Source organism: Ischnura elegans, chromosome 1, assembly GCF_921293095.1.
Source record: "Ischnura elegans chromosome 1, ioIscEleg1.1, whole genome shotgun sequence".
Taxonomy (NCBI): Eukaryota; Metazoa; Arthropoda; class Insecta; order Odonata; family Coenagrionidae; genus Ischnura; species Ischnura elegans.
Genome location: NC_060246.1, coordinates 128,627,246 through 128,641,343, shown reverse-complemented (window position 1 = coordinate 128,641,343; position 14,098 = coordinate 128,627,246). Strand labels below are relative to the sequence as shown.

Sequence of the window (14,098 nt, the reverse complement as noted above, 5' to 3'; positions counted from 1 at the left end):
GGCAGTTGCACTTTTCTACGATTATTTAATGCGTAAGACGCGTTTCAGCTCATAGAGCCTTCATCTGGTACCAGACATTGTAGCAGAGGTAAATCAGATCCATACCTTTGAGGAAGGAAGAGGGGAGGATTTACCATGTTTACCAGGGGGTGGAAACAGACCTACAATGATGCGACAGTGAGACAAAATGCCCTCAACTAAGAGAATTGGGAAAACCCGGGGGTAGAAGGAGGACTTTAGTCGTAACTGTTGAAGAACGACTCAGGGGAAAGAACCACAGAAACGTGCAACTACCTTTCATTTCAAAATTTCGAACTTCCACTTTATCATGCCTGAATCGGTTGAATTACGATAGTGAAACAAACACTTGCAACTTTCCACGGTTAAAATAATTATGCCCGACCTAGGTTCCTATGTTACTACCTCATCTTAAAGGTACATTTTAGTTCCTTGAAGAATATGTAGTAACATCGAAAAATTGGTTGGGAATAAATTTCATAATGATGGAAAATTGCAAATGTTTACTCCAATATGGAAAAATTCCACTCCATCGCGCATCGGATATCCGATAGCATTGCCTTAAGGACTCTCTTTTACCTAGGCTGAAGGCTGTTCGAAACAGCCGAGGAAGAAGACAAGGAAGGAGAGGAAGGAAGGAACGGGAGAAGGAGAATTGGAGGAAGCCGCCGCACCACCACTGACTGCATCCACAGAGGCAGATGTTCAACACGTTTTCGCCAACAGCGGAGATTCTTCTCGGGCAGCGTGGCTTTATGTGTGGTTTGGGTTCTGGTTGGGTGGGGGCGAAAGGTTGGGCGGTCGACTAGAGGGGGATGAGGTGAGGGGGAGTTGGTTGTGGATCGTGCTTAAACTGTTGGCTGGTGGAATGGAAACTTAAAGTGGAATAAGTATTAACATTAAAAGATGAACTATGACATTGAAATAAAATAACTTGTCTTTCAAAATCAGTACAGAAAGAATACCCTTGGCCTGAATTGAATAATTAAGAATAAAAAAATTAAAAAGTAAATAAATCTAGCAATAAATAATGAATGTATTCAAAACCGATTAATACCGGAGTATATGTTCATACTATCACTAATCAAGGTTAAAAATGCATCATTAGAGATCACATCTAACTAATAATCTTATCAACTTTTCATCAACGAAAATAAAATTTTCATACATCTTTATGAGAAATAAAGCTTCCAACTGATGAAAAATACCTTTAAAAAAGTCCCTTATTCTAAATTAAAATAAATAAAAATGGTTATTGCTTGGGTTTAAACCATATTGCGCACAGAACAAATACAATGCAACACATGCACAAGTTCGACGAGAGTGAAAGTGGCAGTTATCAGATTAGGTATTTAATATTCTCCTTTCAACTCTCCTATAATTCCGAAGTAAAAATTTTTCTTTAAACTATAAGCTTTCTAAGCTAAACTTTCGTTTTCTTTAAACTTCTACTCATTCTAATGTAGTTTCTTACTTAATTTACTATTATAATGATTGAGAAATTACAAGCGACATTGAAAGAATGTGAAATCTTCTATGTGAATTTGCAAGTGATGAAAAAGTGAACAGCAGCTTTGACGATACGAGATATATTCATGAGTTTTTATCATGAGATATATGTGCACTGTTTTCAATAAGACCTCTATAACGCAAGAGGTTTCGCAAATATCAGTTGTAAAAATTTATTTACCTTGGAAATTTCAGAGAAAAAATTGTTATGAGATCAAAATTTATAAAGGAAAATTTCTGTTCAAATGCGAGATTTAAAAATAATTCTCCCACAGTGAATTTTATCTTTAGCTTTAAATTGCTGTTATGAGTGAAACATAAATGTTAACCTAGCGTAAGCCTTTATAAACGTATACACTTAGGATCTTCGTTATTACGGGAGTAAAATCTTTTTCATCACAAAATAATAACAGCGAACGATGCGATAAAATATTAAAGACCTACTTTCGGGGTATAAGCAGATGAATTTTCTTTAAGGAAATCTTTAAAGGAATCTTTAAGGAAATTTACTTCAGTGCAAGGTTCATCTATAAAAAAAATTAGCGGTAAACTGAGCCTGATCTTTCCCAGGTTAAAAAAAAAAATAACTGCAGAATTTTACAGGCTTTATGTTTATCTATCTATAGTCCTCTAATTCCAATGTCCCTTGGGTTATTTTGGCAGTCATGCACTTGGTTGGGAGCCAAGTCTTTTCTGCATCTTAGCCATGAAACTCGTCCTTCACCAACACTCCATAAGCAAGGGCAGAGTGGCAATGATCAACAACTGTGGGAGCAAAATTACCGACCAGGCTTATACGCGCATTCGGCGTCGGGTGTTTGCTTTTAACCTTTCCGTACGACATGCGATGATAACTATCTCGGTGTGTGTCCAAATCAGTGAATGTATTTAGCTTTGTACCGCTAGCTGTATTATCGGCTCTAAACTAACGCTATTTCCCGAAGATTTTTCACAAATAGCGCGCGGGTTATGCGACCCATGCTTCCCGACCTACTTCCACCTCTCCCCGAGAGAGGACCTCACGGGTGCCTTTCATCAGAATGAATATCGGAGCGAGTGGATGGCAGACATACGGTCTGCCTTGAGCGGTGTTGCCGCACCTTCAATAGCATCCACACACACAAATCTATTCGTGCGAGGTTCACGTTTCAAGCTCACCGATAGAAGGAAGAAGCGCAATAAATGGGATATGGAAATGAAATAAGTCAGCGATATCAAACTCGATGAAGACTTCCAAGAATAAATATGCTGCCATTCGCAAAGATTTTCAACTAAAAATTGATGAAATAATTGTTTTTTCGCTGTAGTCATTAGCAATGGACGCTTCATTGACAGGTATTGAGTGCGTGGTTTCTTCACTGAATGGCTAAAAAACACTTTTCATCAAGATGTCAGTCAGAGCTCTGATTGCCTTTCAATACCATCACTAAAAACCATATTAATTTCATCACATTCTCATTTAATCTTGATAACTTTTATGTATTTAGATATTCTTATTTAACATTAGTATTTGGTCCTGAAATGAACTTTTCATAATACTTATACCTATATAAGCAATGTGTTTATTAAGGTAAATAGCATTCGAATTTTAAACTCGCAGAAAAAAATCTTCGCCAAATCTAAATGGAAAGAGCATAATGTGGAAGGAATCTATCAAAAGAGGGTAAAACCCACTAAAATACATACGCAGGTGAATCAGAAAAATTATGCAAAACGCAATTAATTGCTGATGAAATACCTAACCTGATTGTGTCACATTAGTAATAGTTAACCTATAAGATTAACAAAAAATCCAATAACAAAGTAATTGGAGTTGTTCAAGTGAGTGTATTTATTTGACGGCAATTCTACAAACTCTCACTGCAGAAGATTTAAGCATGATTGGTGTATACCGTTTTTAATAAAAGAGTCTCCGATATAATAATATCATACATTTTGCCAAAGAATAAAATTAACCCCAATACATCATACCTAGGAAATGGCATGCTGTACATAGTTATAAATGGTCCCATAACTTTTCCTTTCCGGTCTAGGAAATTAACCTCAGCTCTAAACCTCCGATTCTCTGATCCGCCTACTCCAACAGATGGCCCCCACAAGTGACGACCCGAATTTATTGATAAAAAAGAGCGGAAATGAATCTGTCAGTTTTACCGATGGTTCCAAATGATTTTACTGAAACATTCAGGGAGACATGAGCACAAAAGAAAAGGGCTTGTGGATGGGGCTATAATTACTACTCATATTTGGCTGCATATAAAAAGAGACGCCCTTGGAGTAATCCGCCTTGCGGAAATGATATTTCTTACGTAAGACTCGAAACCAATGCGGGTACCCATGGACAAGAATCAGAAGCAGCGCCATCAGCTCAGTCGTCGAACCCGTGAACCACGTGGACGAAGGACGTTTCTCACCCGTACCACGAGAGCACCCAACCTTGACCGTCAAGTGGTCAAGTTGCGGAGAGGAGGGAGAAGGGTGGGTATTCAGTGGACGAGGGCAATAAGGAAGAGGACGAGACCCTGTTTTGCGAGGAAAACTGCGGAAGGGCGAGGCGAGGCACAAAGGCGGTGCGACCTCCGCGTCCTTCCGCCGCTTCCTCCCGCCTTTGTCTCCCGACGCCCCCTTCACTCCTCTTGCACCTCTTCGTGTTTTATGATGGTGCTCAGGAATGAGAGACTGACAATAACCAAGGGGACAAGACCGGCGTGGAATGCGTCGTCACATCGCCTCCGCAGACGCCCTCACTGGCACCTTTGAGTAACATCCACGCAATGAATTCTAAGGACATTTTTCCAAACAAGCCAGCACAGAAAATCCCCCAAATTTCGTGCCAATGACCCCTTTCAGAACATTGCCCACAGGCGATCCTAGAGACCTTTTAAATCCCCGAAAACCTATTAGGTAAATTAAGTATTTACATAAGGCATTTAAAAATATTTATTTGAGTATTCCGAGAGTAATTGGGTTCTACTCTGTCTCTTTGACAAAAATATCCACGGGTTTATTGTATTTTAAATAATGTTTCCTTAATATCTGGACTGGAAACCGAATAAGTAGACTCACAACAAATGCAATCATTGTTTTGGCTATTCCCAATTTCATGGCCTGAGATTACGTTTTGTTGCAATTTTTCCCCTTTAACGCTATTAAAATTGCGTTATCAAATTCAGATGATTTAAGTGGATTAGAGACTGAATAGCATGGTTTATTCGGAACAGGAAACTATGGATTAAGAGAATATCTTAATTTCGTACCTATTCAATTAAAATAAAACTTTGCTCTTGTTTGAAATTTATCTGAAATCAAAATTTAAAAACATATCGCAATCCATAAGCTCACTTCAATAAAAATATATAGCCTCATTTTCAAGGAAAAATAAACTTGAATACCTATCCTACTAATTAGCTTTATTAACTGCCTGTACGTACATCTTTGATAAGCCCATTAATTACGAATAAATGAGCGCATTTGCAAAAATGTGAGCAATAATTATTTTACAACAGAATGTACTCTTTAATAGAGTTGTTAGTGAGAAATTTAAATCCTATCCGTAATTCTTATAATTCCTAAAACCTTGGTCATGAATCCTTTTAACTATTTTCTCGTCCTTCAAGGGAAAGAGTCACGTTCAGAAATGTTTGGCAGAGCAGGTACCTGCTCCGTTTAATGCCCTTCCTTTACGGCTTTGCACTAAACCGGCAAACTTTCACTCCACTTTTACACAACTTTACCACCCACCCTGTTACCCTTGACCACGGAATAAAGCCGATTGGACACGACCCAAACCAAACGAAAATAAACTCCAACATTCGCACTTTCTATTTTCGTTTCTATTCTTTCACCCGCTGACTTTTTGCTGCGGGCCACCTATTTCGCCTCTCTTTTTCTGCGGTATTTTCACCTTCCACCATAAAACTTACAAGGGAACTCAAGGTTTTCCAACTCCAGGGCTAAGGATATTCTTCAACTTTCTAAATTTCTCCTGCAAAGAAACTAACTATTCCGCCTCCTGGGTTACTTCAGTCAAATCTTCCATCTCGAGAAGTGCGGATGGTGAACTTTGCTCACGGATTATTCTTATACTACAGGTATGTGATTCTTGCTTTTTTAAAGTCATATTTTTCGCAGCGAGTGATCGGAAGTTACGTTCCAAGTGAAGGATTTGTGATATCTGTGAGTCATGTTGGTGGAAAAGAAGTGATTGCGGTGACTGAAAGTGCACAAAGGAAACGATTTTCTCTCCTGAAGGATATAAACAAAAAGGACAGTCAAACCTTATTGTCAAGTGTTGGATCGTTATGGTGAGAAATAGTGCCGCAGACAGGTTAGTTGATACATTCCTGAAAAAGCAAGTCTTGTCAATGTGGAGAAGGGGATGGCAAGGGATCTAAGTTTGAAGTTACTGCCGTGAAGTAGATGAAACGGTGAAAATTTAAATTTTGCGCAACACGAAAGAAACGTAAGTTTATTAGTGACGTTAAGTTTTGAAACGAGAGGAGAAATTGTAAACATTGGGGAAAAAATATTTTCGTTAGGAAATTAAGTACACCTGATCTAAGAGTGATACCTCTGGGCAAGCTGAGGTGAACCCCTGATCTAAAACTAACACATACATTTACATAATACCTCTGGGGAGGCTGAGATAAACTGCGATTCTAATATTTATATCTGAATCTTATACGATTCGTAAAATACTATTTTCTCAATGCAAGACAATCATCCATGATAGAACTCACTTCTGTCCCTCTTTAAGTGAATTTTCATTATTTAATTCACTGAAAAAATCGTTTTTTATTAATTATTTTTAAGGCTATGTTGATGATTTGATTTCGACCTAATAAAATGATGGAAACATTTTTCTCAGCAAATCAGAGTGTGACTGCAAAGACAGGGAGAACGCCTATTTATCATCATCACTGGTCAACAATCCTAGGATTGGTTTGACGCAGCTCTCCACTCAGTTCTCCTATCAGCTAATCTTTTCACTCCTACGTATTTCTTCTCTTTCACATCTCTCTTTACTTGTTCCATATATTTTGTTCGAGGCCTATTTATAAATTTATAATAACATTAATTCCATTCTTGCAATGACACTCTATTCCACGGATACTTATAATTTAATTTAAAAACTAAGATGATGATCGAATTTTTTTATTCATAATATGCTTTGCCGCCATTCTGTATGGAAAAAATGCCAAATTAAGAGCATGAGTTCTACGTAGCAACGGAATTCAAATTCCATCACGCGGCAGACCGAAACTTGAAGTAGCTACCCTCAACGGGTTGCCTTTGTCTGCAAGATTCACTCGCGAGCGATTCATCAACGACTCTTCGAAACGTTTCTGGCCGTTACTCATTTGCCACGGCATCATGGCGATTCCCTTTTTCTCGCTCCTGTTGGTCAGCACCGTCAGCAGTCACCGTAGCGGATGAAATCATTCGACACGCACTGTCTCATTTTCATGCCTTCCGACCTTCGCCTTCAATTGGTAGGTGTAAAGCTTTTTGATCGGACCACTCATGATGGCCAACGGCATTCCCACTTCAACCGAAACCGCCAATTACTCCCATGAGATTCTGGGAGTAAAAAAACTATTCAGAACTCTTTGGCGATTCAACATTTGCAAAGCAAAGGAGGCAGATACTGCATAATACCCACACCCGTAATCTGGAGTCTTTTCTTTCTCTCCCTCTCGGTAAAACCCGTGGGCTGGTCTATCACCACCGCCGGTTCCTTCCGTGCTCTTCATGATGGGAGTGAACCCTGGATTATGTGAATGAATATTCAGATCCAACCGCTGCGAAGTGTTCGGCGAAAAGAAAAAAAAATCTGAGATGGGAAGCGTGAGTTATCTTGATGAGGTGTAACGTTCACCATTGGAAAGTGAACAGCATGGCTATTTGAAAAGCTGATTTCCTCTCTCCCCGATATTTGACCTTCATCTCAGATGGTTTTGGAATGATGGTCCCTAAAAAGGAATGCGAGTCATTGCTACAAGAAAAGTAAAAATAAGGCAGCTTACGGAAGAGTTACAATGTAATTTTAAAGTTGATCACGCTTAAATTTACTTAGAAAAGTTAAGGTAAGATAAAAATTCCGAATCAAATTTCTATTAAATTGTTAAAATGTTTTTTTTCGCCTTTTGAAACAACCACACTTTAGACAAATTTTTTGGCCATCGGTTTAAAATATTCTTCCAAGATTAAAATGTACATGAAGCACCAAATATATTCGTAATAAATATGCAACCAATTCATTACACTCAAAAGGACGACTTAATACTTATACATTTCATGGTAATATTATTCTTTCAGCGAAATTCCAATCTTAATTTTTTCTGCGAGAATTGAAGTTTTTTATGATTGCTCCAAATTAATAACTGTCTTTGAGCCAAGAACAGAAGCAATTACTTAAAAAAACGAGCCCTCTTTGTGAGAAAAAAAATTAATTCCAACTGTTAAATTAGTAAATTAATTCAATTGTGATTCGTCGCTAATTTTTCACCATTCTGTAAGCGAAGAGCTGCGAATAGCGCCCGTGTTCAGCAAAAGAAATACATTTCTATTTCTTTAGGAAAGTGTCCGATTCCAATCGCTCGATAGACCCCGTAAAATTCCCTATTCCGCAGGAAAAACTCGAGGAAATGAAAATCCAGTCCTGGCGCCTCTGACGGTCATCGCTTGAACTTCGTGCTGGGAGCGACAAGTCCCGACTTTCCCGCGCGAGGGAAGGAGAGGACGAGGGGCGAGGAGTGGTTGCCTGCTGCTTCGGGAGGAAAAAGAAGCACAGCCAGCGAGACGAAAGGGAACGCTGTGAAGGGGAGGGAACGATCGGGGAGGCTCATGGCCTACCCAAACAGCAGATAATATTTATGGCCGGCCATTACAATTCATCTCGTGCGGGAACTTTGGGGCGAGGAACTGGTGATCTTCAAGAATGTTCAACCTGGAAGTGGAGGTCAGTGAATGTTTTGAACTGCTTCCGCTGTCGCATTGTATCAGATATGTGGAGTAGCAAGGTTAAATGCTATGTTTTGACCGAATTTCTTTCATCCTTAGAATAAAACGTTCGCGAAAATAGCACCATTTTTTCCGAGCACTTTGGGGATAGGCTTTGGGGATAGTAATACCTTTGTGTTATCGGATATTTCATCACATGAAATACATACACGCATATTAATCGCCTCATTCAAAGAATACGGTCATTTTCATCAGATAAATATTTTATTAGCTAGTTGATTTGTGGCATTGCTTATGCCGTCTGATTTCAAATCCATACGAAATCATGCATGATGCACCCGAATGTGACGCTCTGTTGAGTAAGTTAATGAAATACACTGATGTGATCGCAGGTCTGAGAAGTAGTGGCGTAACTAGGAATATGCTTTGGGGGATTGAAGTGGCCTAGGGTGATAACCTCCCCCCCTCCCAGGTTAGGGAAATTTTTTGAAAAATGACATGCCTGGAAATACATTTTACATCATATTGGCACAAAAAATTAACTGTAAGCATGTGCAGTTATTATACGTCAAAACTAGACAATAGTTTTAAATTTTTTTTATTTCTCTGAGGCTTTGGGGGGGGGGGGGGGCGAATATCTACCTCCTTTTCCCCCATAGTTACGCTGTTGCTGATAAGTGATGAATGAAGTCACCAAGATCAGGTACTTGGTCTCCCCGCAAGCTTCCCACATCTACGGTCATGACTTTAAAAACTGATGACTGATGGATAAATGGGATGGCTCGTAGGGGGTGTGAGGTGTAGCAAAAGATGTGGGAATAATGATGGGAAGAGAATTGAGTTTTGGGGACTGAATTCCGTGGAGGATGAGTGCAACGGAATGATGAGAGTAAGTGGAGAGGAACGCGGTGGTGGATTGACTGCCTCTCTTCGGCCTGCACTTTACGCCATCTCTCTCTCTCTCTGGCCAGCACAGCTGTTGAACCAGTTCGGGAACTAATTTATGGAAATTTAAGTGGTCGTTCCGTTACGGGGAAGAGAAACTGGAAAGGCAGACTGAGCGAGATTGGAAGGAGGGAGGAATGAGATAAAAGGGAAGGAAAAAGCAATGGAAGAGGAAGGAAGAGGGAGGGATGGAGGAAGAAAGATAGGGCAGTAAGGAGTTAAGGAGTTGAAAGAGAAAGGGATAACTTGGGGGGGGGGGGGAGGAGCACGGTAGCCCTTATTTATGGCCGCCTCTCCCCCGCACGAGAAGTGAAGGAGAGTTTATTTCTCCAAGCATCGATTAATACACTGTTTAAGGAAAGGCAGATAGGGCGAGAACAAGAGCACATTAATCAAATCCGCGACGAAGTGTTTTGATGCGCATCTCGCTCATAAGTTGACGGTACGTCAAGGGTGATGTGAGGAATGGGAAAGCGCGTACGAAGACTTTAAAACTGTTATGCATGAAGCACGCGACAGTAATTTAACGGTCACTGCAGATCGGATGGAAGAAGTATTACTTTGATTGATGATTTGTTTTGAAGTGTGGTAAAAAAATGTGGAGAGTGGCAATTTGAACCCGGGATAGCAATTTGAAATGGTGTTGAGATTTTAACTGAGTTTCTTGACAATAGAGAAATAAAATTGACAATTGCCAGAATATTATGGAGAAAAAGGAAATCCAAAGGTGACGCAATATGAAAAAATAGGTTATAAGCATAATACTCCTATTTCATTCATCTGCTCAAACCGAAATCACTCCGTACAAAAATGATAATTTACGTATAAATAAAAATTAACAGCAAAAATATCTTATTTACTTATCGTTCAAAACTAGAAATGCGATAATTTCTTGTGTTAGACCTCACTCTCAATCTCCCCTTCTCTCGCTGACAACGATTCGTCATGAAACGATCATTATATATCGATCGATTACTGTTCGATCTAGTCTTTACGGAGAGGGGCTATTTTTTCAATATACTGAATAACTTTGCAATAATCAGCGTCACATTGGCGGAAACATTTTTCCTCCTTTTATTTTTTACTCGTATGATACGGCTCGTTGACTTCGACACGGAGCCTCAAGGACGCGTCGTCCCCGAACGGCCAATCTCGAACGAAAGCACATCGATCAAAACTAGAAATGCGATCATTTCTTTGACATCCCTCTCACTCTCCCCCTCTTTCGCTGACAAGACTTCGTTATGAAACTCGACGGTGAAAAAAACAAGAGTTTTGAAGTGGTAGGAGGTAGGGGATAGTGGAGCGTGTGACAAGGACGGTGGCGATAAAATAAAAAAATACAACTACACGGCCACTTCCGCTGACAATTCCATTTCCACTGCTGCCAACCAAGGAATCCTCCCTACACCCCATTTATCCACCCCTCTCTTCCTTCGCAAACTTTTGTTTCCATGGTCGCGGAGAACCTTGGTCATGGCAATTCCATCATCCCATAACTTCCAACCCCACATCCCACCCCCCCTCTTGGCTCACACTTCATTTCCCGGACGATGCGGGACCCTATAACAAAGCCCGACCACTAACAGCCCTCCCCATTCCATCACGCCCACCGACACCTCGTCACCTTCTCCCCAAGCGCCACTATCCATTCCGCTTTGATGGATAATGCCTCCCCTGATACGGCCACCGTCCCCTCTCCCCTTCCTCACCGTGTTCACGCTGCGCAATGAAAGCTCGTTCCCATCCAAAAACTCGCAATCATCCCCCTCGTTCAACCCCTATCTAACACACCTCCGCTCACGGCCGCTATCCCCGCTGCCATATAAACCATCCTCCCACACGTACACATCGCGATTTCGCGCCCGGTTGAAAAATAACAGCGCAACAGTTGAAATCTCTCCTCTCTTTCCCTTTCAAAGCGGCCGGGAGAAACGTTCCGTTTGCGGAGCAGAGCTTCCTCCGCGATAGCGCGGGTGCAATGCGAGATAAAGGCGATATGGCGTCCACCGCGTGGACCATTGCCCTGCCGTAACGTGAGCCGGTTGCTGTTACACTGAATGCACGGGACGGGCCAAGGGGAAATGACATTCCAGCGCTGTATCTTGTTCCGTCATCCCAACCCGAAGGTCGCTCTCAGATAGTTTTGTTCGCACAAACTGTTTTTGAAAAAAAATAATGTGACGGCGTCCGTCCATCCATCTGCGAGAGTCGCCATCGGGTGCCATAAAAATGATTCGCGGGTCGAGAGCAGTGTGGCGAGAAAGCAACGCACAGTCCACTCCCCAATATTGCTCCCTTGGCGATTATTTGTTAAATTCGCTCGCGTCCCCACTCCATATCTACCTCTTCCCCTTTCCTCCCCCGCGCTCATTCCCTTTCATTTACTTTTTTCGCTTCTTTTCTGCGAACAGGTCGAGCCTGGCGATATGAAGGCATCACAACGTTGTGAAAGCATTTCCCCACGGGCGATAAGAGCATTCTGATGGTGCGTGGGTTGTGGCAATTAAAAAGGCGGCCGCTCACATACCATAGCAGTTATGGGGGGAACCGAGTCCGTTCGAGGCCGAAATAGTACACCAGATTTTATCGGATTTGTCAAGCCATTCCGAGAGCATAAAAAAAGGATTAAGTAATTTTCACGACGGAACTGCTGTTGGCTATGATACTTGGATTTATTCTTAAAATATATTAATTCAAACTCTGGAAAAATTCCTATTTCATTCTTACTCTTGAGAATTATTGGAATGAAATTCACATTTCAATGAAAATATTTGCCACCTCATGCGAGCATGGGTCTTCTCAATACTGTAACACATGTTGTAGAGTTTGTCGTAATGATGACGCGAATATGAAGTGCGAATGCCATAAAATAGATGACAGGCTCAAAAACATCACGGTCAAGCTAATGCAGAAAGATATGTGGGGCATATTGCCTGTAATTGAAATATAAATATATTTTCATAATTAATGAAACGTAGTATCAATAGGATTTTTTATCCTCGCTAAAATATGTGAAATATTTGTCAACTTAGTTTCATTTTCACTAAAGCTTTTAATATGGATGTACATTGAAGGATTAATGGAGGGTTGAAATTGGTTACACTAACTTAAATCAGTCTCTTAAACACGTGCTATGATTGCTTAGTAGGCAAAGACAACACTTCAGGAATCGCAGCGATCAAATATAACTCCTGCTTTAGCCTCTCAACTGCTCAACTCAATAGCTCTTTGCATACCAATGCATGAGTACCATTTTGGTTAATTTCTTATCGATGAGCTGATAATGAATAGCTTTGCACGCTTTACCCTCTTCATAAAATGCCACTTCTCCCCTATTTTCTGTTTTCCCATTACTCTAGTGTTGATACATCCTATCCGCGTGTGGTATCCCCACCGCCAACTGCGCCACCCTCCGCCCACTACATCAGCGGGCGAGGAATTGCCGCGGGAGGCGCCACGAGGTCCCGAGGGCGTCGTTGAGGGAGACCGCCATAAAGAGAGCGCAGGGCCACCGATTCCCGAATCCCGACCGCCAAGTTGCCATCATCGGCCGCGGGCATCCGCCGCTGGAGGTGAGTGACGCCCCGGCTACACCTCAGCGCTCTCACACACACATTGCCAATCTGCCTCCCTATTTAATCCTACATTGTACCTACTTGCAGCTCTTGAAACCCCATCCAATTAACGCTATAATCATTTTGTACCATCACTCCATCGCCGATTCATATTTTCCATTCGTCTTAACTGCTAAAAAAAAAATCCGGCTCACAGTCTCCTCTACATCTTAGATCTGAGGCAGTATCAGTCACCAATTTCATAAATGATTTTGGGCATCAGATGTACTTATGACTTGTTTTATGGATGAATAAGTCTTTTGTATTCCCTTCACCGGCACAACTTAAGTTACAAAAACAATTGAAAAATTTATACCCACTAGTTATGTCTACAGAGAAATTATGATTAAAAAGTTGTTTATATAATTTATCGCCCAGATTGAAAACTTGAAAAGGTAAAATGGACCATGATGCAGCCTTCTCTAATTTCCCATTTGCTTGATACTTTCCAAAAATCATGCGAGGATATTGTTTAAATTACAAACTTATAATAGCCATAAAATGAGAGAAAGGCAATTTTGCGCATTCAATCAGGGACACTGCGAGGGTCAATGAATATAATGTCTGCTTAAATTGTTTATTAACTAAAGTAAAATGATCCAACTTCCAATGAAAAGTTATTTACGATTTACTTTAGATCAGTGATAAAAACTGAATAACGGTATTTATCAGTATGTACTCTGGACGGGCCAAAGAAAGTCCAGAGAAGCTCATCCGTACCTTAAAAATACTTGACTATCAGGCTGAATTGTTTTCTCAAAACAAATAATGCGTAGGTATATATTTACGATGGCTTTATACACATGACTAAAGAGATCGGAAAATATCTGTACAGGTCTTAAAAGTTGGATGCGTGCATCAGTTCTGTAGAAATTCAAAATTGTTAACTATAAACCATGCTTAGGACAATATGAAAATATATGAATCATATTTGCGAGAGTGAGAAGCTAGGAAAGGAATTCAAAACGTATAAGGCTTCTATCGACCTCAGGGAAGTTATTCATTCGATACGATTGAAAATGTAAGTTTGTGCTTAAACAGCTTTA

The 14,098-nt window shown here is 40.6% G+C and overlaps 1 protein-coding gene across 2 annotated transcripts in view; it reads right to left on the bottom strand.

Annotated features, from left to right (window-relative positions):
• Window positions 1-14,098, bottom strand: part of LOC124169528 (homeotic protein antennapedia-like) — a 427,885-nt gene that overhangs the window by 33,505 nt on the left and 380,282 nt on the right. The gene's annotated exons all lie outside the window — the stretch shown is intronic.